Genomic DNA, 23882 nt, shown 5'->3' on the forward strand with positions numbered 1-23882 from the left:
TGAACTGTGAATGAGACTTCTGTATATACTGCCTACTGAGAGAAACTCAAAAGGACATTGTTTCGTCGATTCTTTAATTCATGTGAATGCATTCTGATATCATTGATTTTAGGAAATCTGTCTTTTTGTAACTTTTATCTTTATCCCATCTCTCTTCTTTCTTCTTTGGATGCTCGAGTATGTGAATTTGTGTCACAAACGATCCCCCTGGGGCTGTGAATGCTTTAATAAACCTTACTTTGAACTGTGGACCATTTTAAACTGAACTTCATGAATGGGGTTTGTGGTAACACACTTTTGTTTCAAAAGAGAAAAGAAATTAAGGAAAAGAAGTTCAACACTCACCTCTGTTAAGGACAGAAAAGAAGAACAGTAAGATTGATTCAATTCTCCTCCCTCTTGTCTGTGACATGCACAGTTTTGATAAATGTTTTATTGCCAAAGTATGGAATGAGGGAGAGACATCATTAAACCTACTGAACTCATCCTCTACTTCGAAACTTTGTTGTCATTGATGTACAGATTCTCTTCCATTGGTCGAATGCTAGATTCAGTCTGAACCAGTTCATCAGTGTCAAAGTCTGTGACATGCAAAGAAAAGGAGCAAGTCACTGCAGATGCTAGAAGCTGTACTGAAAACAAAAACTTGCTGGAAATCACAGCGGGTCAGGGAGCATCCATGAAGACAGAACAAACTAATATTTCAGGTCTAGATGACTCTTCATCAGAGCTCTGTTATCTAGACTTGTGCTCTCTCTCCATGGATGCTGCCTGACCTGCTGTGACTTCCAGCATTTTTTGGTTTCAGTACATACAAAGAAACTTCTGACTGACTTAAAGTCTGTAAGAGATAAGCTTGAAAACCAGGTGGGAGTCTGTACAGTACAACCAGTTAAATGTATGCTGCATCATTAAAAAGTAAAATACATATTGACAGCACATTAGCTTGGGAAGGCAAAATTTGGTGGGGTACTTGCTCCTCATGTAAATCAGCCCGAGTTGAGATGTCCTTATTTCAACGATGAATCAACATTGTGCTTCCACACAATGAAGGCTTTTATCCAGCAAATTCATTCAGAGTTCTCCCTGTCAGCAGGAACATGAGCTTGAGGTTTTGCAGCACAAAACTGAAGGAAATCAATAAACTTATGACCTGAATTAAAATTATGAATCATAATTTGTCTAATCAAAAAATAAAGAAATGGCTCGAGCAGATGCATTTAGCACCAGCTGGTTTTAGTTCCTGGCAGTTTGTGGTTGCTTCTGAAACCTGACCACCAATGATATGCTGCCCCCTAGTGTCCCCATATAAAAGCCACACAATTAAGATAAAAGCCTTTGTTTCAGTCTCAACAAAGCCAAATGACTTCAAAGGCTAAAAAAAATGTTCACAGGCTCTGATATGTTTCATTTGTTTGGAATTAATGGTGTGGTAGGGAGGTTGGAATCTACAAAGTATATATTTGCTGTTCGTTGCAAACTCACAACTGCTATATAAAGAATACGTTTCAGGTAGAAAGGAAGGTGTTTGCAATAGGCTTTGACATTTATCAAAGGCCCAAAAAAGAGCTCAAACATTTGAAAGGGAGGTAGTACAGCCTTCAAACTATTTCGCAGCACTGACAACTGCTTGTATCAAGTGTGCTTAGCTCATTAGAAGGAAGCAAGTATGGAACAGGCAGTTTCTCTTTTCTACTTAGGAACAGATGTAGGATCTGCCTATTCCTCTCTCGTGTCTGCATATTTATTTAGCACAAACACACTTTCAGGCCAGTGACTGAGTACCAGGGAGTGCTAATGAAATGGATCTGTGCTTCACAATGTGCTCAGCATGAAGGAGCATGGGAGCAAACAGGTCAGGGAAGGCGGGGTCGGGGGAGAGCTGGCCTAAAAGACTCCTTTTGAAAACACCAGGCCAGACTCAGAGGAACCAAATGATTTGTTTCTGTGCTGAATCTCTCATTGGGATTCAAAACCAACACATCCACAGCCATGTTACTGCTTTATGTTAGTGAGAGGGTCGTTTGCAACAATGAAATGTTTTTTCCTGTTATTTTGTTTGGTAATTGCACCTACGCACATCCAGGAGGACATGCCGTGAGTGTTAGGTGAAGTCATGTAGCACTGAGGCTGATGTGAAAAATAAATCTCTCTTCCAGTAACCAATCCTGCAATCCATGATTTATGCAATATTTTCCCTCAGTTTCGCTGTCTCAATTTCTTCCTTTTGAGATTTTCCTTAACACCTACTTCTGTCACCAAACTTTCGATCAGTTGCCCTCATGTCACCTTATAAAATCAGAGAATTTCTACAGTGCAGATAGAGGCCATTTGGCCCATTGAGTCTGTACTCACTCACTCCGACACAACACCCCAAAATCCTGCATTTAGCATGGCGAATCCACCTAACTTGCACATGCCTGGATACTCTGGGCAACTTAGCATGGCCAATCCATCTGACCTGGACATTCCCGGACACTATGGTCAATTTAGCGTGGCCAATCCATGTAACTTGCACATCTTTGGATTGTGGGAGGAAACCGGAGCACCCAGGAGAAACGCACACGGACATGGGGAGAATGTGCAAACTCCACACAGACAGTCACCTGTGGCTAGAATGAAGGAGCATGGGAGCATCGGTGTTGTGAAACAGCAGTGTTAACCACTGGCTAATGGCAGATTATCTCATTTTGCTTTACAATGTACCTGTGGGGCACCTTGCAACGTTGAATTACATTAAAAGTGCTACATATATGTTGTATATAAGTTGTTGTTGCACCATTCACCTGAGCAGAGATGTTCTGTCTTCAAGTAGCCTGGAGTTGTTGGTTAGTGCAACTTCTGTTGACAACAGAAACAGACTGGCTCAACAAACTATTAAAACTGGACTGGTTTCACGGCAGTAGTAAACTCATGTTCGTCAAATCAGTGAATTATTTTAGATCTGGAGGAAAAACCAGCAGAATTACTTATAGACTCATCACTGCCAACGCTTAATCTAGGCAGTGTGTCAGAGAAAATAGGCCCCAATCCATGCTCCAAAGTTTCTGGATTTTTTTTTCCTTGTTAATTATATTAAGCTCTCCTCAAGCTTTTGGTTCCAGGACATGGGGCTCCATAAACTTCTCTCAAGAGACTAGTATCCCTTGGGAGTGAGCTCCGACAAGATATTTGACCACACAGGGCTTCACAACCAAACCCATGCCTTCATCACGTGCAGAGCCGTTTGAAAGGAGAATTAGACAACTGTACAGTCATTTACAGCATGGAAGGGGGCCATTTGGCCCATTCAGTCCTTAATGGACCATCCATGAAGCAATTGGTCATTCTCGTTAGCACACTTTATTCCAAACCCTTTGTGGGTTTATTCCTTCATTTCTTTTGCAATTGTCATCTTCTGTCCTTCTACCACCTTTTGTGGACAGTGAGTTCCACTTGCTGCATGGGAAAAAGGAAACTTTTCGCATTCTCAGTGCCTCTCATGGCCAACACTTGAAACCTATGAACTCCCTACAAGTCCTTGTACCATCAGCTTTTGGGAGCAGCCTTTCTTTGCCATCTTATCCAAACCTGTGCTGTATACCTCTTATCTAATCTCCCCTCAAAATCCTTTGCTTCATGGATAATTCCAACACATTTCTCTCTCTCAATGTTATCAAGGATTTGCCTGAGATTGGTTAATCCAGCACCAGCTTGGGATTCGATCTGGAGTCTTCATCATTATCATCATAGAATCCCGACAGTGTGGAAACAGGCCCATCAGCCCAACAAGCCCATACTGACACTCAGGCATTCCCCCCCCCCCCCCCCCCGCAAAGACCCCTGTAACCCATCTAATCTACATACACCTGAACACTACGGGCAATTTAGCAAGGCCAATCCACGTAGCCTGCGCATCTTTAGACAGTGGGAGGAAAGCGGAGCACCCAGAAGAAACCCATGCAGACATGGGGAGAACATGCAAACTCCACACAGACAGTCGCCTGAGGGTAGGTGTTGCTCCACTGCTATGTCTCAGTTACTCAATGAATGAAATGGATGGGTTGGAAATGGGCCATGTGTCCTGTGGCGAAGGGCACAATATCACATCTAGCAACAGTTATAACCATCAGGCAGGACGAGTTGGGAACACAGGCCAGATCATCACACAAGCCAACCTCCCATCTATTGAGTCCATCTGCACTTCTCATTGCCATGGAAATGCAGCCAACATCATCAATGAGCGCTTCCACCCCAGTTATCATCTCTTCCAACCTCTTCCATCAGGCAGAAATTACAGAATCTTAAACACACATGACAACAAGTTTTAGAACAGCATCTTCCCCACTGTTATTAGGCTTCTGAATGGCCCTCTCAAATTTTAAATTTAACATTGATCTTGCTTTTATGCACCTTCTCTGCAGCTGTAACCTTGTATTGCCTCATCTCTGTCCCTGTATGTTATGATCTACCTGTACTGCATGCAAGACAAAACTTTTCACTGTACTTAGGGACATGTGACAACAATAACTCAAATCAGATCAAAAAAAGCATAACATTGGGTTAATGCCATTTTGCACTGGTTTGCAAGATGACCTCCTGCCATATGGAGTCACAATGCAAGGTCTGGTTTGGAGCTGCAGAAGCATTTGTTAACATCATGACCAGACCTCACAGCAAAATGTTGGTTTCTTCATTATCTGCAAATAGTGATGTCAATTACTGACTTCCACCTTCTCGAGTCAGGCCAAATACTCACATCCAACAGCTCCTTTAGAATTGTCGCTGATCGTTTGTTGCCTGGTTGCTAATTGATTGACAAGAATTGGGAGAAAGGCTGTACCATTCCCTTGGAAATGGTGTGATGCACAAGCACCACCTATTCTAGTCTTCATACTCATGGCATACAGTGGACAAAAGTCCTGTCAGTGAAGGTGAAACAGGACAGGCAATTTTCTTCTGCAGTTGTTTTAAAATATTATACAGAAAGCTTTGTACAACTGAGTGAACCCATAAAGAATGTAGCATTTTATGAACTTTCAAGGCTTTAGTTTTGGATGGTGTGAAACTAATCAAAAGAATAAACACGTGGAATTAGTAAATGGTGAGAGAGCCAAGGCACAGCAAGATGCACATGTAAACATGTCCAAGCAAAACTCTGCTGGCCTCCACCAAACTTGCATCTTGACCCATTCACCCATCATCTCTGTGGTTCCCAGGCTAGCAACACATCCTTCAAAAAGTATTATCCTTATTTTCAAATCTCTATATAGTCTTACATCCCTGAAAATCTCCACAGATGTAAATCTTTACATAGTGTATGTCTTTACATGTATCTCTGTCAGTCTCTGTATATCTCTATACACGTATTTGTGTCTCTATCTGTATCTATATATATCTACATCTATCTATGTCTATACAAATATCTGTATATCGCCATGTAGCTCTACATATCTCGACATATAATTCTGTACTTGTCCACAAATATATCCATATAATGTTTAACACAATCTAAATGTCTCTATATGTAAACTCTGTATCTCTCTATATACATAGCTGTATTTTTACACATATCTCTGCATGAATGTATATTTTTGAATATCTCTACATATATCTCTGTACGTTTCTACAAATATATATATTTATATCTCCACCTATCTCTGTGTCTCTATACGTATCTTTGAATATCTCTTGCAATATATCTATATTTCAACATATATTTCTTTTTATCTCTTTAAATAACTTTGCAGTTTCCTCTAACCTGATGCTGTCTTTTCATTCAGCACATCTCCACTTCCAACCTCTTACATACCCACATCATTGGCTTCTTTAGTTGCAATCGTTGATGATCACACCTTCAGTTTTCCACGATCGAAGCTTTGGAACTCCCTCCACAAACCTCTCCCACTCTCTTTCTCACTTTCTTTCTTCAAGATGCTCCTTAAAAAAAAAACCACTTTGGACTGGGTGTCTGATCATGCGTGTCTGAGTGTCTAATGTGGCTCAGTCTCAAGCCTCCTGTAAAGCACAATGGGAGACTTTCCTGTGTTGAAAGTGTACAGAAATGTGAGATGTTTTGGATGGAGGGGGTAGGTGATACATTGCCGAATAGCCTCTTCTATTGAAATTCTTTACTTGGTAGAGAAGGTGAAATACGACAGAGAGACCAGGACTTCCATGCAGCTCATGGAATGAATTTGCAAGAAACAGCAGGAGAACCTCCTCAATCACAGGGTCTGACCAGGGCTGACACCTTTCACATACCTGGCCAGAAGTTGCATACGATGTGGAGAGTAAGTACGTTTTAAGAATGAAAGAAAGTGGTGGTGGAGGGTTGTTTTTGGACTGGAGGCCTGTGACCAGCAGTGTGCCACAAGAATCAGTGCTGGGCCCACTGCTTTGCCATTTATATAAATGTTTTGGGTGTGAGCATAGGAGGTATGTTTAGTATCTTTACAGATAACACCAAAATTGGAGGCGTAGTGGACAGCAAAGAAAATTATCTCAGAGTGTAACAGGACCTTGATTAGATGGGACAATGAGCCAAAGAGTGGCAGATGGAGTTTAATTTAGATAAATGTGAGGTGTTTCAAGGCAAACCAGGGCAGGACTTATAAAGTTAATGGTATGGCCCTGGGAGGTGTTGCCGAACAAAGAGACCTAGGGGTGTAGGTGCATTGTTCCTTGAAAGTGAGGTTGCAGGTAGACAGTGTGGTGGAGAAAGTGTTTGGCATGCTTGTTTTATTGGCCATAACATTGAGTTTAGGAATTTGGACATCATGTTACAGTTGTGCAGGACATTGGAGAGGCCACCAACGGAATACTGCAGACAGTACTGGTCACCCTTCTATGGGAATGATGTTGTTAAACTTGAGAGGGTGCAGAAACGATTTACAAGAATATTGCTGGGACTGGAAGGTTTGAGCTATAAGCAGAGGCTGAGTAGTCTGGGGCTTTTTCCCTGTAATGTCAAAGATGGAAAGTTGACCTTATTGAGGTTTATAAAATCGTGAGGGGCATGAAGATAGGGAATAGCCAAAGTCTGGGGAGTCCAAAACTAGAGGGCAGAGGTTTAAGGTGAGAGGTGAAAGATTTAAAATGGACTTGAGGGGTAAATTTTTCATGCTGTGGGTGGTGCATGCGTGGAATGAGCTGCCAGAGGTAATGGTGAAGGCTGGTACAATTACAGCATTTGAAAGGCATCTGGATGGGTACATAAATAGGAAGGGTTTAGAGAGATATGGGCCAAATGCTGTCAAATTCAGTCAGCATGGCTGAGTTGGACTGAATGGTGTATTTCCGTGCAGTGTGACTCTATGTCTGTATGAAATGAAGGGAAATCTTTAATAGCCCATGATTTCCACATTCTCAGCAAACATGAATGCTGACAATCCAGAAATAAAGTTATCTCCATATCTTCGCTCAACATCATAAACTCAGCCATATAGAACATATACTGCGTCCAGTTCTGGTCGCCCTATTATAGGAAAGATGTGGATGCTTTGGAGAGGGTTCAGAGGAGGTTTACCAGGATGCTGCCTGGACTGGAGGGCTTATCTTATGAAGAGAGGTTGACTGAGCTCGGTCTCTTTTCATTGGAGAAAAGGAGGAGGACAGGGGACCTAATTGAGGTATACAAGATAATGAGAGGCATAGATAGAGTTGATAGCCAGAGACTATTTCCCAGGGCAGAAATGGCTAGCACGAGGGGTCATAGTTTTAAGCTGGTTGGTGGAAAGTATAGAGGGGATGTCAGAGGCAGGTTCTTTACGCAGAGAGTTGTGAGAGCATGGAATGCGTTGCCAGCAGCAGTTGTGGAAGCAAGGTCATTGGGGTCATTTAAGAGACTGCTGGACATGTATATGGTCACAGAAATTTGAGGGTGTATACATGAGGATCAATGGTCGGCACAACATTGTGGGCTGAAGGGCCTGTTCTGTGCTGTACTGTTCTATGTTCTATGTTCTATGTTCTATATGGCTGAGTTTATCAGTTGCTGTAACCTCTCTTCTATGTTTAGGTTACCTCTGCACTCGATAACTTCACCACACTCTCTCTGGTTTTCCTCATTGTAGCCTCCAAGCACACTCTGCTAACACACACACAGTCCCATTCTCCCATCTCCCCTGTACTCACTGATCAACTCTGGCTCATTGTGAAGCAACACATCACATTTAAAATTATAAGAATCTCTACAGTGTGGAAACAGGCCATTTTGCCCAGAAAGCCCACAACAAACCTCTGAAGAGCATCCTACCCAGACTCACCCTCCTACCCTATAACTTTGCATTTCCCAAGGCTGATCCACCTAAACTGCACATCCCCAGGCACGATGGGCAATTTAGCATGGTCAGTCCACCTAACCTGCACATCTTTAGACTGTGGGAGAAAACCAGAGCACCCGAAGGAATCCCATGCAGGCACGGGGAGAATGTGCAAACTCCCCATAAACAGTCGCCTGAGGCTAGAATTGAACCCAGATCCCTGGCGCTCTGAAGTAACAGTAATGACTAGTGAACTACCATGCCACCCCAAATGATAGTTCTTGTTTTCAAATCCTTCCACAGTCTCTTCCTTCCCGATCTTTGTAAGCTGCACACAACCCTTCCAAACACTGTGCTAATTTAGGCTTCTCGTCCATTCCCAATTTTAATCACTCCACCATTGATAGATGGATCTTTGAGCCTAGTCCCCTCAATACTGGAATTTCCCTCCTTACACCTCATAAACTCCTTTCAGATACTTCTTAAAACCTACCTCTTTGGCCAAACATCTGGTCATCTGACCAAACATCTCCTTATTGAGTTGGCAATTGTACTTAGTTTTATAATGCTCCTCTGGAAATACAGTCATAGAGCCATAAAGATCCACAGCATGGAACGGCCCTTCAGCCCAGCCTGCCCATGCCACCCAGTTTTCACAATTAAATTAATCCCATTTGCCTGTGTTTGGTCCATTTCCTCCATACCTATCCCATCCATTCCTGTCCAAATATTTCTAAAATGGCAAAATTGTATTTTCTTTCATCACTGCGTCTGGCAACCCATTCCAATCACTTACCACTCTCTGAGTGAAAATATTGACCCCGGACCCTTTTGTATCTCTCTGCCTCACCTGTAACTTATGCTGTCCAGTTTTAGACTCTATAACCATAGGGAAAAGCTATTGGCTATCTACCTTATCTATGCCTCTCCTCCTGATTTTGTTTGACCTCTATGAGGTGATCCCGCAGTCTCCTACACTTCCGGGGGAAAACACCCCAGCCTATCCAGTATCTCCTTATAATTCAAACCTTCCTGTCCAGGCAGCATCCCTAGTAAATCTTTTCTGCACTCTTTCTAGTTCAATAATATCCTTTCTGTAGTAGAGCGACCGGTAGGACACTTCGAAATATATGCTGCTGTTGCTGAATACAAATTATTTTCAAAGCGATAGCCTGGCATTTTATAATGTGCAGGTTATACTTGCAAAAGATTGCCCACGTTCATAGCATTTAGTAACCTACTGAACACAGTCTGATAATGTATGCACTTTCCCATCACCTACAATAAAATCTAATCATGGAGGAATCTTGTTTGATCGCAGTCGCAGAGATGAAAGTCCCAGTTTCCACACTGTTCTTCATTTTCTTGTTCAAAGACAGTGCGTGTCACGGTAGAAAGCTACCATGTAACCCTTGGAAACGACAAGATCTCCAGTCTCATTTAAATTATAATTGATAATGGTTTCATTTTATACCCTGTGAGTATTATGTAGCTGTATCTGAACATGTTTTTCATCACCCTGGATTTAGCAGAATCTCTTTTCTTATAAAGCTATAATGATGAATGTCATGAAGAGTATGAGGGGGGACAAAAACAGAAAATAGAAGCCCAAGCATTACAGTTGGTGACAGCGTGCGAACACTTATTATGTTCCTGCGGCATTTCCTCTGTTCGCTTGCTTAACAGAGGTGTCATTCCTTTTAAAATAAACGTTAATGCCTCTGTCGAAAGAGTGAAGGTGAGAAACAGCATAATCGGTATGAGAGTGGGATGGATACACAAATGGGAATGCAGGCAGATTGAAGAGAATTACAGCAACCCACTCCCTTCCTGTAAAATCTTGTGCATTCAGCCTCCAGGTTCTGCGTCTGAACAGCCAGGATGGGATTTACGTGTCCACTTGTCCGGCCTGACATGTATAAACTGGTGCCTGGCTTTGGCCGGCCAACATAAAATCTAGGTAGCACTGGGAGGGGTTTGTGGCCTGCCAACTCCATCTTTTTGGAGGCAATCTTAAACTGGCCTAACCAGCTGCCAATGTACTGAGCCAAGGAATTTTCTCCATAAAACCAGCTCTTTGTCTCTCTCTTTTCTTCTTAGTTCTTAGGGCTCAAGAGATCAAAGCAGGAACAGGCTGCAGTGTTGGATAATCAGCTGCCATCCCATTGAACGGCAGAATAGGCTTAAAGGCCCTGAAAGCTTCCTCCTGCCCTGAACTTTCTATGTTAAGATCTAATGGCAAAATACTGCAGGTGCAAGAACTCTAAAACAAAGAAAGAGGATGCTGGGGAATCTCTGATAAACTGCCCATGTGGTTTGGTGTTAAATTCTGGTTGATAACATGTTGTTGTGAAGCACCTTAGGACATTTTTAGGGCACTACAGGATATAAATACAAGCTGCTGTTACAATCATAAGAGCCATAGACATGTACATTGCAGAAATAGACCTTTTGCTCCAACCCATCCATGCCAACCAGATATCTTAAATTAATCTAGTCCCATTTGCCAGTATTTGACCCTATCACTTTAAACCTTTCTTATTCATTTACCCATCCAGATGCCTTTTAAATGTTGTGATTGTACCCACCTCCACCACTTCCTCTGGCAGCTCATTCCATACATGCACCACCCTCTGCATGAAAAAGTAATCCCTTAGATCTCTTTTAAACCCTTCCCCTCTCACTTTAAACCTATGCCCTCTAGTTTTGGACTCCCTTATCCTGGGAAAAAAAGGCCTTGGATATTCACCCTATCCATGCCCAAAATGATGCTATAAACCTCTATAAAGTCACCCTTCAGCCTCCAATATTCCAGGGAAAATAGCCCCAGCCTATTCAGCCTCCCTCTGTAGCTCAAACTGTCTAAACCCGGCAATATCCTTCTAAATCTCCTCTGAATCTTTACAAGTTTAACAACATCTTTCCTTTGGCAGAAAGACCAGAACTGAACATAGTATTTCAAACATGGCCCAATCAATATCCTGTACAGCTGCAACATGACATCCCAACTCCTACGCTCAATTCACTGACCATTAATGACAAATGTATCAAATGCCTCCTTCATCATCCTGTCTATCTGTGACTCCACCTTCAAGGAACTATGCACCTACACTCCAAAGTTTCTTTGCTTGGCCACACTCCCCAGGACCTGAGTGTTAACTATGTAAGTCCTGCCCTGACATCCCAACTTGCATCACCTTACATTTATCTGTTGTTGTTGGTTTGGGGGAAGCAGCTTTTCTCCTTGGCCCATGGAAAAGCCAAAATCACTGCCAACGCATTTTGTCAGTCAGCTCAAGAAAGGAGATGGAAAATTTCTCACCGCCAATAATTGAGATACAGCAGAGAGTTAGTGACATTCAGTTGTGGCTAGAAGCTGCCATCTTGCACTGATCGTATGGCCACTCTGGGCAGACCTTGAATTCCTTCCTCCAGGTCTTTTTCTGGATCAGAACCCCATGCAGCTCAGATTGTTTGGGATGAGGGCCCAGCGTGAAATAATAGAAGGCAGGAGAATCAAGATGAGGGGAATATTTGCACAACAGCAACCCTTAACTAGTGCAGGGTTACAATCTGTTTGCTGCCTCACCTTCCAGCAGTCATGTCTACAATATTTCTCAGTGAATTGGATGAGGAAAGTGAATGGACTTTGAGCCATGTTTGCAGATGACTCAAAAACCTCTAAAATGTCACCCCTCAGCCTCTGATGCTCCAGGGGAAATATTCCCAGCCTATTCAGCCTCTCCCTATAGCTCAAGCCCTCCAGCCCTGGAAACATCCTTTTAAATCTTTTCTGAATTCTTTCAAGTCTCACAACATCCTTCCTACAGCAGGGAGACCAGAATTGCATGCAGTATTCCAATAGTGGCCTAACAATGTCCTGTGGTGCCACAACATGACTTCCTAAATCCTATACTCAATGCACTGACCAATAAAGGCAAGCATACCAAATGCCCTCTTCACTATCCTATCTACCTGTGACTCCACTTTCAAGGAACTATGAACATGCACTTCAAGGTCTCTTGGTTCAGCAACACTCCCCAGGACCTTAACATTAAGTGCATCAATCCGGCCCTGATTTGTCTTTCCAAAATGCAGAACCTCACACTTATCTAAATTAAACTCCATCTGCCACTCCTCCACTAGCTTTAAACTGATGTCTTGATGAGGAAATGGACACCATCACATATTCTGGTGGCTGACAAATGGGCCGACATTCATCAAGTTGTATTACCAGTAGGTTATAGAAAGGGGATGTTGCAAGTAGCACATGATTTGCCAATACGGAGTCATTTGGGAGTAAGAAAATCAAGCCAAAATACAAAAGCATTTGCATTGACCTGGACTTCATAAGGAAGTGGGTGAATTTTGCCTGGCATGGCATACCTTTCAGCTAATTAGAAAATCTCAGGCAGAGATAAAACCAACATCCTTAATACTCATTCGCGCATTTGAGACATCTTTTGCAAAGGCCTTAATTGATTGCATAGGATCCCTACCTAAAACAAAAAGTAGGAATCAATATTTGTCAACCAGAGTAGATGCATCTACTCGATTTCCAGAGGCCATTCCATTACACAGCATCAAGGCTAAAAGGATTACAGATGAGTTACTCAAATATTTTACCTTCTGGAAGAAATTCGAAATAAACTGCAAGAGTTTTTACGATCACATGGGGAGATATACAGGAAATTGCTGAGAAGTACTAATCTGATTGTACAGATATAAGAAATGCTGCTCCAATGAAGCAACTTCCTTTAAGATTTACCCCTCTAAAGTTGGCACAGGTTCAAAAGAAATTCAACATATGCTGAAAGGCAATATAATTGAAGTGAGTTGCAGCAAATGGAGCTCACCCATAGCAATGGGGCCCAAACCAGGTGATATACAATGATGTGATGTGATAATGGGAACTGCAGATGCTGGAGAATCCGAGATAACAAAGTGTGGAGCTGGGTGAACACAGCAGGCCAAGCAGCATCTCAGGAGCACTAAATCTGACGTTTCGGGTATACAATGATCATGTGTGGGCTACAGCAAAGTCAATCAGTTACAAAATCTGACTCATTATCCAGTATCATGTTTGGAAAACTATATTGAGAAGATGGGACAAGCTTATATTTTGAAGTTGGACTTACTCAGAAGATACTGTCAGGAACCTTTACCCAAAAGGGCAAAGGTCATTTCAGCTTTCGTGACACCAAACTCAGTTATACCAGTTCAAAATTATGCCATTTGGTATGAAAAATGCACCAGTCACATTTCTGGGCCGTGTTATTGGACATAAACAGATAGTCCCATGGGATGTGAAAATAAAGACTATTGAAGAGTTTCCATACCATCAATGAAGAGGGCAGTACAATGATTCTTGGGACTGAGTGGTTTTTATCAGAAGTTTATACCAAACTTTAGCAGCGTAGTTGCTCTGCTGACTTGTTGAAGGTGTGCAAAAAGTTTCAGTGGACCAAGGAATATCAGAAGGTATTTGACAGCATGAAAGCTGTATTAGCCACTGCCCCAGAGTCAGCTCCACCTAACTATACAAAGCCATTCAAGGTGGCTATGGAAACTAGTGATATGGGTGTTTGTGCTGAACTCTTGCAAGAAGACAACGAGAAGATGAAGAGATCCATTGCATTTTTTTTCCAGAAAATTAAATCATCAACAGAAATATTGCACAATTGAGAAGGAGACCTTGAGTTTGGTGTTGGTGTTGCAATATTTCAACATTTATATTGCCAGTGATGCGTCTGAGGCAATTGTATATACTATTGATAACCCCTTAAGGTTTTTGGAAAAATATAAGGATAAAATATCAGACTGTTTAGATGGAGCTTATTATTACAGCCATTTATTTTGAAAATTATACACACGGCAGGGCGAGAGAACATAACTATTGATGCATCGTCACAACTTTGATGAGCAAAGACAGAGGCGTTCAATAGCGAAAAAAGCTGAACTGAACTGTAGTCGTGAATCTTTGTATGCGTAGTGCCAATGTAATGTATATGTATTGTAGTGTGCAAATAGCATAGGAGTAAATGTTTTTAAAAATGAAGCCATCTTTGTGTATTAAGAGATAACAAAATGTGGAGCTGGACGAACACAGCAGGCCAAGCAGCATTTTAGGAGCACAAAAGCTGACGTTTCTGGCCTAGGCCCACCTGCGATGCTGCTGGGCCTGCTGTGTTCATCCAGCTCCACACTTTGTTACCTTGGATCCTCCAGCATCTGCAGTTCCCATTATCTCTGATCACAATTTTAACCTCACTGCGAAGCCTCTTCCAGGATGCCTAACCTGAAGAAGTTACCCTCCTCCCCTTAGGATGCTGCTTGGCCTGCTGAGTTCATTCAGTTCCACACTTTGTTATCTCGGATCCTCCAGCATCTGCAGTTCCCATTATCTCCCATCTTTGTGTATTGTTGGCTCTTATTTTTTAAGGAGGAAAGTGTAATGATTCTAGGCCTTTGAGAGGTGTATTTGGTCTTTTATATAAATGAAGATTGAGACAGAGGTACAAGGCAGTCTGCTCCAAAACAAAGTAAACAGCTTGTGAGGCCTTTGCTTTCTTTTAATAAAGTTGGAACAATAGAAGCCTATAGAGGTGGTGTCAGGCTGTGACACAATCAGGATTTTTTTTTGTTTTACCCTTCAGTGGCAGTTGCTGGGTCCTTGAAGCTGGATGTGGAAGATCATATTCCTCTCTCAGTCACAGCTAAAAGCTGGGATTCTCTTCCTGCTGCTAGAATTGCAGGTGAGACAGTCTGGTTTATTGAATCTGGCTTTGCCGAGGGTGTGTTATGGGATGTTACTAAATTGGAACAGTTACTGTTTAGTAGTTAAATAATTTGTTATTCTGTTAAATTTTCCGGTGAATTAAGTTATTCCAATTCTTTCTTTTGTTGTATTTTAACAAAAGCATATAAAGTAAGCGTTTTTTTGCTTCAAGACTAGTAGTTTGACCAATCAAATTCCATCAGGAATGCAGTGCCTGGCACTTGCCTTGAAAATAAGGGAAAAGTTAGGGCCTGGGCTGCCTCCTTCAAGTATTTTGAGGGAGTTTAGTAAGATGCAAAACATTGTGACGAAAGAAAAGCAAGTAATTATTGCCTGATGAAGGGTCTAGGCCCGAAACGTCAGCTTTTGTGCTCCTGAGATGCTGCGGGGCCTGCTGTGTTCATCCAGCCTCACATTTCATTATCTTTAATTATTGCCTTGTCATCCACAGTCACACCAAAATGATAAGCACAAAAAGCAACAAAAATTTTAAAAATTATAAACATGAATGTGGCCAAGAATTGTTCTAGGTAATTGAGATACCAAGGAACATTTGTGCCACACAATGCCAGGCAATGACCATCACCAAAAGAGAGAACCCAACCACTGCACATTGACACTCAATGGCACCAACATCACTGACTCCTTCTGCCCACAACGCCCCCCCCCCCCAGCCCACTATCAATATCCAATGGGGTTATTAGTAGCCCTAAACTCAATGACCTCTGCATGTAAGCACAGTGGCTACGATAGTATTTCAGAGACTAGTGCAATGAGAAACTCACCTATAGACTTCCCTAAGCCAACCCATTGTCTACAAAGCACAAATTAGGAGTGTAATCAAATACTCCCTGTTTTCCTGGATGAATGCAGCTCCAATAGAACTTTAGGAGCTAGATACTATCCAGGATGAAGCAGCCCGCTTGTTTAGCACCACATCCATAAACATCCACACCTTCCACCACCGACACTCAGTCGCAGCGGTGCGTACTATCTATGATGCACTGCAGAGATTCATCAAAGATCCTCAGGGAGCACCTTCCATACCCAGGACCAGTTCCATCTAGAAGGATAAGGACAGTAGATACGTGGGAATACCACGACCTACTAGTTCTTCTCTAAGCCTCTCACCAGGACACATGGAAATACATCGGCACACCTTCAGTCCACTGGGTTAAAATCCTGGAATTCCTTCCCTTACACCTTTGAGGGTCTACCTATACCAAATGAACTGCTATAGCTCAAAATGGCAGCTCATCACCACCTTCTCAAGGGGCAAATAGGGATGGCCAATAAATGCTGGCCAGCCAGTGATGCCCACATTCCACAAGTAGAAAAAAACCTGCATGAACTATAAAACAAAGAACATAGGGAAACCTGAAATAAACAGTAACAGAAATTGATAGAGAAACTCAACAGGTCTGGCAGCAAATGTGGAAAGAAAACAGCTATCAATTCAAGGCCAGTGATCTCTCTGTAGAAAAATATATGTCCAGTGTTTTCTGTCCTGAGAAAGTTGCTGTGGGGTTTTATTTAATGTTTCTCCCAGAGCTCAGTTCATTCAGTAACAGAAATTTAAACCAAGTAAAACTCTTAAGAAGGGTCTAGGCTCGAAACATCAACTTTCCTACTCCTCTGATGCTGCTTGGCCTGCTGTGTTCATCCAGCTCTACACCTTGTTGTCTCAGATTCTCCAGCATCGGCAGTTCCTACTATCACTGAAACAGTATTTATCATCTCTTTTCAAAATAAGCCTTATTTAAATCAATAAAAATGTGTCGTTAAGTGCTTGCTGAAGCTTTTTTAACAACTGCCATTCAATTAGGTGAAAACACCTGTTTAAACTGAAAAGGTGTAAGAATTGTGATATACAATCCTTTTGCTCTCTCCAAGCTGGCTGCGTGGTTTACTCAGCTCACTGCCTCATCTCTGATTTCAGTCCCTTGAAAGATTTACTGCGCCACCAACTCACCCCTCAGGCAGCGACTAATGTGTTTTCTTTATGTTTATAGTAAGCCATGTAAGAAATTCTCCAGGGCACCGTGTTAATTGAATGCCAAATAAACAATGTTTTATTTCTATTAATAAAGCAAAATACAGCAGGTGTTGGAAATCTGAAATGAAGATGGGAGATGCTGGAAACGCGCAGCAGGTCAGTTAACATCTGAAGAGAGGGAACAAGCATGCTAAAGTTTGAGGTTTAGAACTGATGTTAGAATCCAAACAATTTCTGACTCAGTGAAAATTTTTTTTAACTTCCCCAGTACCCAAGCTCACACCATCCAGATTGAACGCTGTGTGAAACACAAATTCAGTGACATGATTTGGCGAAAAATTGACCAACATTTTGTGTGTCGCTCATTTGTTGACATAATTTAGCAGACGTCACAGAGGCTAAAGCATAGGAATAGGAATGTGAATAGGCAGAACACAGGCCAATATTGGAAGGCAACATCAGAAAACCCGCAAGGCTAGCTGAAAGACTTCAAATCATAAAATATAGGAGTAGGCCCTTCAGTTCAACATTTCTGCTCTACCACTAAATGAGATCATGGATGATGATCTGATGATCTGATGATCCTCAACATCACTTTCCTGTCTTTTGCCCACAACCCATGCTTCCCTTGATAATTATCATCATCATAGAATCCCTACAGTGTGGAAACAGGCCATTCAGCCCAACAAGTCCACACCACCCCCCCAAAGAGCATCCCACCCAGACCCATTCCTCTAACCCTGCATTTCCCATGTCTAACCCACCTAACCTAAACATCCCTGGCCACTAGGGGCAATTTAGCATGGCCAATCCACCTAACCGGCACACATTTGGACTGTGGGAGGAAACCGGAGCAAACCCACGCAGACACAGGGAGAGCATGCAAGCTCCATACTGCCAGTTGTCCAAGGCTGGAATTGAACCTAGGTCCCTGGCGCTGTGAGGCAGCAGTGTTAACCACTGATAACCATGGATACTGCAAAGGCTATGAACTCTGATAACTTTCTGGTAATAGTACTGAAGACTTGTGCTCCAGAACTCGCCACTCCCCTAGCCACCTGTTCCAGTACAGTTTCAACACTGGCATCTACCTGACAATGCGGAAAATTGCCCAAGTATGTCCTGTACACAAAAACCAGGATAAATCAAACCCGGCCAATTACTGCCCCATCAGTCTACTCTCAATCATCAATAAAGTGATAAAAGGTGTCATCAACAGTGCTATCAAGCAGCACCTGCTCAGCAATAACCTGCTGAGTGATGCCCAGTTTGGGTCCAGCCAGGGCCACTCAGCTCCTGATCCCATTACAGCCTTCGTTCAAACATGGGCAAAAAAGCTGAATTCCAGAGGTAAGGTGAGAGTGATAGCCCATGACATCAAGGTCCGCATTTGATTGAGTGTGGCTTTGAGGAGCCTGAGCAAAAGTGGAATCAATGTCCATCTGGTGCAAACTGTCCATTGATTGGAATCATACCTGGTACATAGGAAGATGGAAGTACCTCAGGGCAATGCCCTAGGCCCAACCACCTTCATCTGCTTCAACAATGTCCTTCCGCCCGTCATAAGGTCAGAAGTGGGGATGTTTGCCGATGATTGCACAGCGTTTAGCACCATTTGTGACTCCTCAGATACTGAAGCATTCTATATTCAAATGCATCAATACCTGGTCAAAATCCAGGTTGAGCTGACAAGTGGCAAGTAACATTTGTGCCACACAAATGCCGGGAGACAATCCAACTACTGTCCCTGGACATTCAGTGGTGTTACCATCACTGAATTCCCCACCATCAACATCCTCGGGGTTACTTTGGGATCTCAGTTGGACTCACCACATAAACACAGTGGCGGCAAAAGCAGGTCAAAAGCTAGGAATACTACAGCAAGTAACCCACCTCCTGGCTCCATAAAGCTCATCCATCATCTACAAGGCACTCCCCAATTACCTGGATGCTCCAACAACACTCAAGAAGCTTGACACCATCCAGGACAAAGCAGCCCGCTTGATTGGCACTACATCCTCAGGCATCCACTCCCTCCACCACCGAAGCTCAGTGTTCACAGTGTGCACAATCTACAAGATGCACTGCAGAAATCCACCAAAGATCCTCAGAAAGCACCTTCCAAACCTATGACAACTTCCATCTCGAAAGTGAAGGGCGGCAGTTATATGGGAGCACTACCACCTTCAAGTTCCTCTCTAAGCTATGTACCATACTGATTTGGAAATATCTCACCATCACTTCACTGTCACTGGGACATTCCTCCCTCAGGGCATTGTGGGTCAACCTACGGTGCATGGACTGTGGCTCACCACCACCTTCTCAAGTGTAACAAGGCACAGCAATAAATGCTGGCCCAGTCAGCAAGGCCCATGTCCCACAAGTAAATAAAAATAATGATGTGGAGGTGCCGGTGTTGGACTGGGGTGAACAAAGTCAGAAATCACACAACACCAGTTTATAGCCCAACAGGTTCATTTGGAATCACGCAAACTTTCAGAGAGCAGCCCTGAAAGAAGGGACTGCGCTCCAAAAGATTGTGTGATTCCAAGCAAACTTATTGGACAATAACCCGGTGTCATGTGACCTCTGACTTTGAACAAAACAAAAGTAACCAGAATCAGGCACAAACCAATTAAGCTGATGAATTTTCTATTTATTTTATAAAATTGGGCAAAATACCTGCTTTACTTGCAGATAAGTAAGTTGTTAATGAATTATCGCAATGCTTTCTTTTTGAGAAATCATGGCATGCCTGTAATTAACAATCATTTAACTTTTCTCATGTAGTTGATAAGCCATTTAAATCAGGATAAATGTCGGAATGACAGTTTGTTCAGCTAATTGCTGTGGCCCAAAGTCAATGGAGATTTTCTGGTGAACTCTGTGATAGAAGATATGTTCTTATCTTGCTTTTGGAATATAGCCACAGTATACAAACTTTCTGTCTTGATTTGTGCTGATAACTGTGCAGGATATAAGGAATCTGCAGGAGGGTTATAGATAGGTTGAGGGAGTGGACCAAAAACCTGGCAGGTTGGGTTTAATCTGGAAAACTTTGAAGTCATGCAGTTTGATTATCATTGACAATCACTCGCTAATGTCCACCTCAGAAATTCTGTGTCACTGCTCATGGGGTTCTGTGGATCCTTGTGGGAATGACGAGCCTGGCCCTAGAGCTGCATCTCCACCCATACGTTTGGCAGGTGTTTCCAGGAGGCGGAGCTGGTTCTTGTCCTTGAGACCTTTGGCATTACTTTCCCCAGCTCCTTCTCCATGCTTCCTCTTGCCGACAGGCATTCTCAAAGAGCTGGGCCCAAGATCTTCCTCCAAGTCAATTTCTTCTGAACCAGTCACCCGTGTATTGGTGTCTATGCTGCATTTCCTAACAGAAGACTTCAGGGAGTATTTAAAATGCTTCCTTTGTCCTCCTTTCATTCAAGTGCATTCCTCGAGCTGGGCACTGATGTCAGTCCTCCCAACTAATGTGGAGAATCCACCCTAAACAGTGGAGTTGGTACTTCTCAAAGGCCTTCTATACATCGTCCAAGATTCAGAGTCATATAGCAGCAGAATATTTAAATGGTAACAAAGTGTGGAACTGTATGAACACAGCAGGCCAAGCAGCATCTCAGGAGGACAAAAGCTGACGTTTCAGGCCTAGACCCTTCATCAGAGCCTCTGATGAAGGGTCTAGGCCCAAAACGTCAGCTTTTGTGCTCCTGAGATGCTGCTCGGCCTGCTGTGTTCATCCAGCTCCACACTTTGTCATCTCGGATTCTCCAGCATCTGCAGTTCCCATTATCTCAGAATATTTAAATGGAACGAGTTTAAAAGTTCAGTACATAGGGATCTGAGTATCTTGCTCATAAAACATAAACAGTAAACATAAAAGTGCACCAAGTCATTCAGAAATGAAATGGAATTTTAGTCTTTACTGTTAGGGAGATGGAGCTTAAAAATAGGGATGTCATGTTACAACTGCACTGCATGTTAGTGAAGCTGCATCGAGAGTACCCAGTTGGTGGTTTTAGTCTGAGATAGTAGGAACTGCTGATGTTGGAGTCTGAGAAAACAAGGTGTGGAGCTGGATGAACACAGCGGCCAAGCATGTCCTGCTCCTCTGATGCTGCCTGGCCTGCTGTGTTCATCCAGCTCCACACCTTATTATGGCAGTTTTAGTCATTGCATTTAAATACAAATGTACTGTCGTTGAACACAGCTCAAAAGAAATTCATTAGGCTGATTCCTGGGATGAAGGGGTTGACTTAGCAAGAATGGCTAAACATATTAGGCCATTATTCATGACATTTTAGAAGAATGAGGGGTGATCTTGTTGAAACATGCATGATCCTAAGGGGGTGTGATATGGTAGATACTAAGTAGATGTGTCTACTAGTGGCTAAGTCCAGAATCCGGGGGCATTGTTACAGAATAAAGGGGAAACTCATTTAAAACTGAGATACAAAGGAATTTCTTCTCCAAGAGGGTACTGAATATTGGAATCCCCTACCCCAAAATGTTGTGGAGGCTAAATCACTGAAAGCATTTATAGAACATAGAACATAGAACAGTACAGCACAGAACAGGCCCTTCAGCCCACGATGTTGTGCCGACCATTGATCCTCATGTATGCACCCTCAAATTTCTGTGACCATATGCATGTCCAGCAGTCTCTTAAATGTCCCCAATGACCTTGCTTCCACAACTGCTGCTGGCAAAGCATTCCATGCTCTCACAACTCTCTGTGTAAAGAACCCTCCTCTGACATCCCCTCTATACTTTCCACCAACCAGCTTAAAACTATGACCCCTTGTGCTAGCCATTTCTGCCCTGGGAAATAGTCTCTGGCTATCAACTCTATCTATGCCTCTCATTATCTTGTATACCCCAATTAGGTCCCCTCTCCTCCTCCTTTTCTCCAATGAAAAGAGTCCGAGCTCAGTCAACCTCTCTTCATAAGATAAGCCCTCCAGTCCAGGCAGCATCCTGGTAAGCCTCCTCTGAACCCTCTCCAAAGCATCCACATCTCCCCTATAATAGGGCGACCAGAACTATAGAGTCGTAAAGTCTTAGATTCAAGCAGCATGGAAAAATACCCTTCGGTTAAACTTCCAATCATGTTGCCAAACTAAACTAGTCCCATCTGCCCGTGTTCTGCCCATATCCCTCCAGACCTTTCGTTTTCATGTACTTATCCAAATGTCTTTTAAACATTGTTACTACACCTGCATTTATCACTTCCTCTGGCAGCTCATTCCACACGTGAACCACACTGTGTAAAAAAAGTTTCCTTTCATGTCCTTTTTAAAATCTTCTCCTCTCACCTTAAAAACTATGCTCCCTAGTTCTGAACTCCCCCACCCTAGGGAAAAGACCCTTGCTATTCACCTGATCTATGCCCCTTATGATTTTATTAAACTCTATAATATCATCTTTCAACCTCCTGCACTCCAGTGAAAATGGTCCCAACCTATCCAGCCTATTTTTATAATTCAAACCCTACATTCCCAGCAACATCCTGGTAAATCTTTTGTGAACCCTCTCCAGTTTAATAATATCCTCGCTATAGCGTATAAAAAGGAATTGGATAGATTTTTTTGAAATATGAGGGAGTTGAGGGCAATGAAAAGTTAACATTGAAAAGGAGTTGAGGTCAGGGCCAGATCAGCTATGACCTTATTGAATGGTTAGGTAGGTTGATGCTCATTTTACTTATGTTCTTGTAACTGAATGCTGGGGGCACCAAGTGTCAATGGCATAAGGTAGGCCTGGAGTTACATTGAAGGGATGACAGGTTCTCTTGCCTCAGTTACATTGCTAAACCAGTCGAGTTTCAAAGGACAATCCATATGGTGCTAGTCCCAAAAATGACTAGACTTATTCAATTCAGTTCACACTCTGACTGAGGTGTTTGTTCGAAGCCATAACAGATGGGTTGTTAGATCAATTTCTACACCATGAAGAGTTAGGCTTAGGATCTTGTGAAAGAGACATAAAAACCTTGGTGTAAAAGACCTGGACCTGTGATGAAGAAACTGCGTGAATTTTGCTACAAAATAGCACACGGGGCATAAAAGAAAGTGAAGAATAATTCAACTGGTAAACAGTTTGTGCAGAATAAATGCTGTACCGCCACAGACACAGATTAACAAGAAGGTCAAACAAAAGCATTGTAATTGAACGTAGAAAATATAATGGGAGAGAGAACGTTTTTCAAGTTACAAATTTGTAATCACTGTGTCAGAATCCCTGTTGATTTCATGCTTCGAACTTGCACATAACAGGAAATTACAGTGTTGAGGAGGAAATGGGGAATATTTGAGCAGAAGCAACTTTTTCTGTGTATTAAGGAATGGCTTAATGCATAGGTCCATTAATGATTAGACGCGTCATTTGGATATTCTGAAATTGTGTGGAATGCCATGCAAATGGATGTGGATGTCCAATGTGGGTTATAATCACAACGGAAAGTATATGGAAATCATGGAATCCTAACAGTGCAGATAGAGGCTGTTTGGTCCATCCAGCCTGCACCAACCCTCTGAAGAGTATCCCACCCAGACCCACACTTCCGACCCTATGTTCGCATTTCCCATGGCTAATCCATTTACGCTACACAGACCTGAAGACAATACACTAAATAGATTTTTGAAATATCAGGGGGTTGAGGGCCAATCCACCTAGCGTGCACATCTTTGGACTGTGGGACGAAACCAGAGCACCTCAAGGAAACACACACTGACACAGGGAGAATGTGCAAACTCCACACAGACAGTTGCCTGAGAGTAGAATCGAATCCAGGTCCCTGCTACTGTGAAGCGGTAGTGCTAAGCACTGAACCACCGTGTCACCGAAATGTCAT

This window comes from Stegostoma tigrinum, chromosome 8, assembly GCF_030684315.1.
Source record: "Stegostoma tigrinum isolate sSteTig4 chromosome 8, sSteTig4.hap1, whole genome shotgun sequence".
In the NCBI taxonomy this organism is placed as follows: domain Eukaryota; kingdom Metazoa; phylum Chordata; class Chondrichthyes; order Orectolobiformes; family Stegostomatidae; genus Stegostoma; species Stegostoma tigrinum.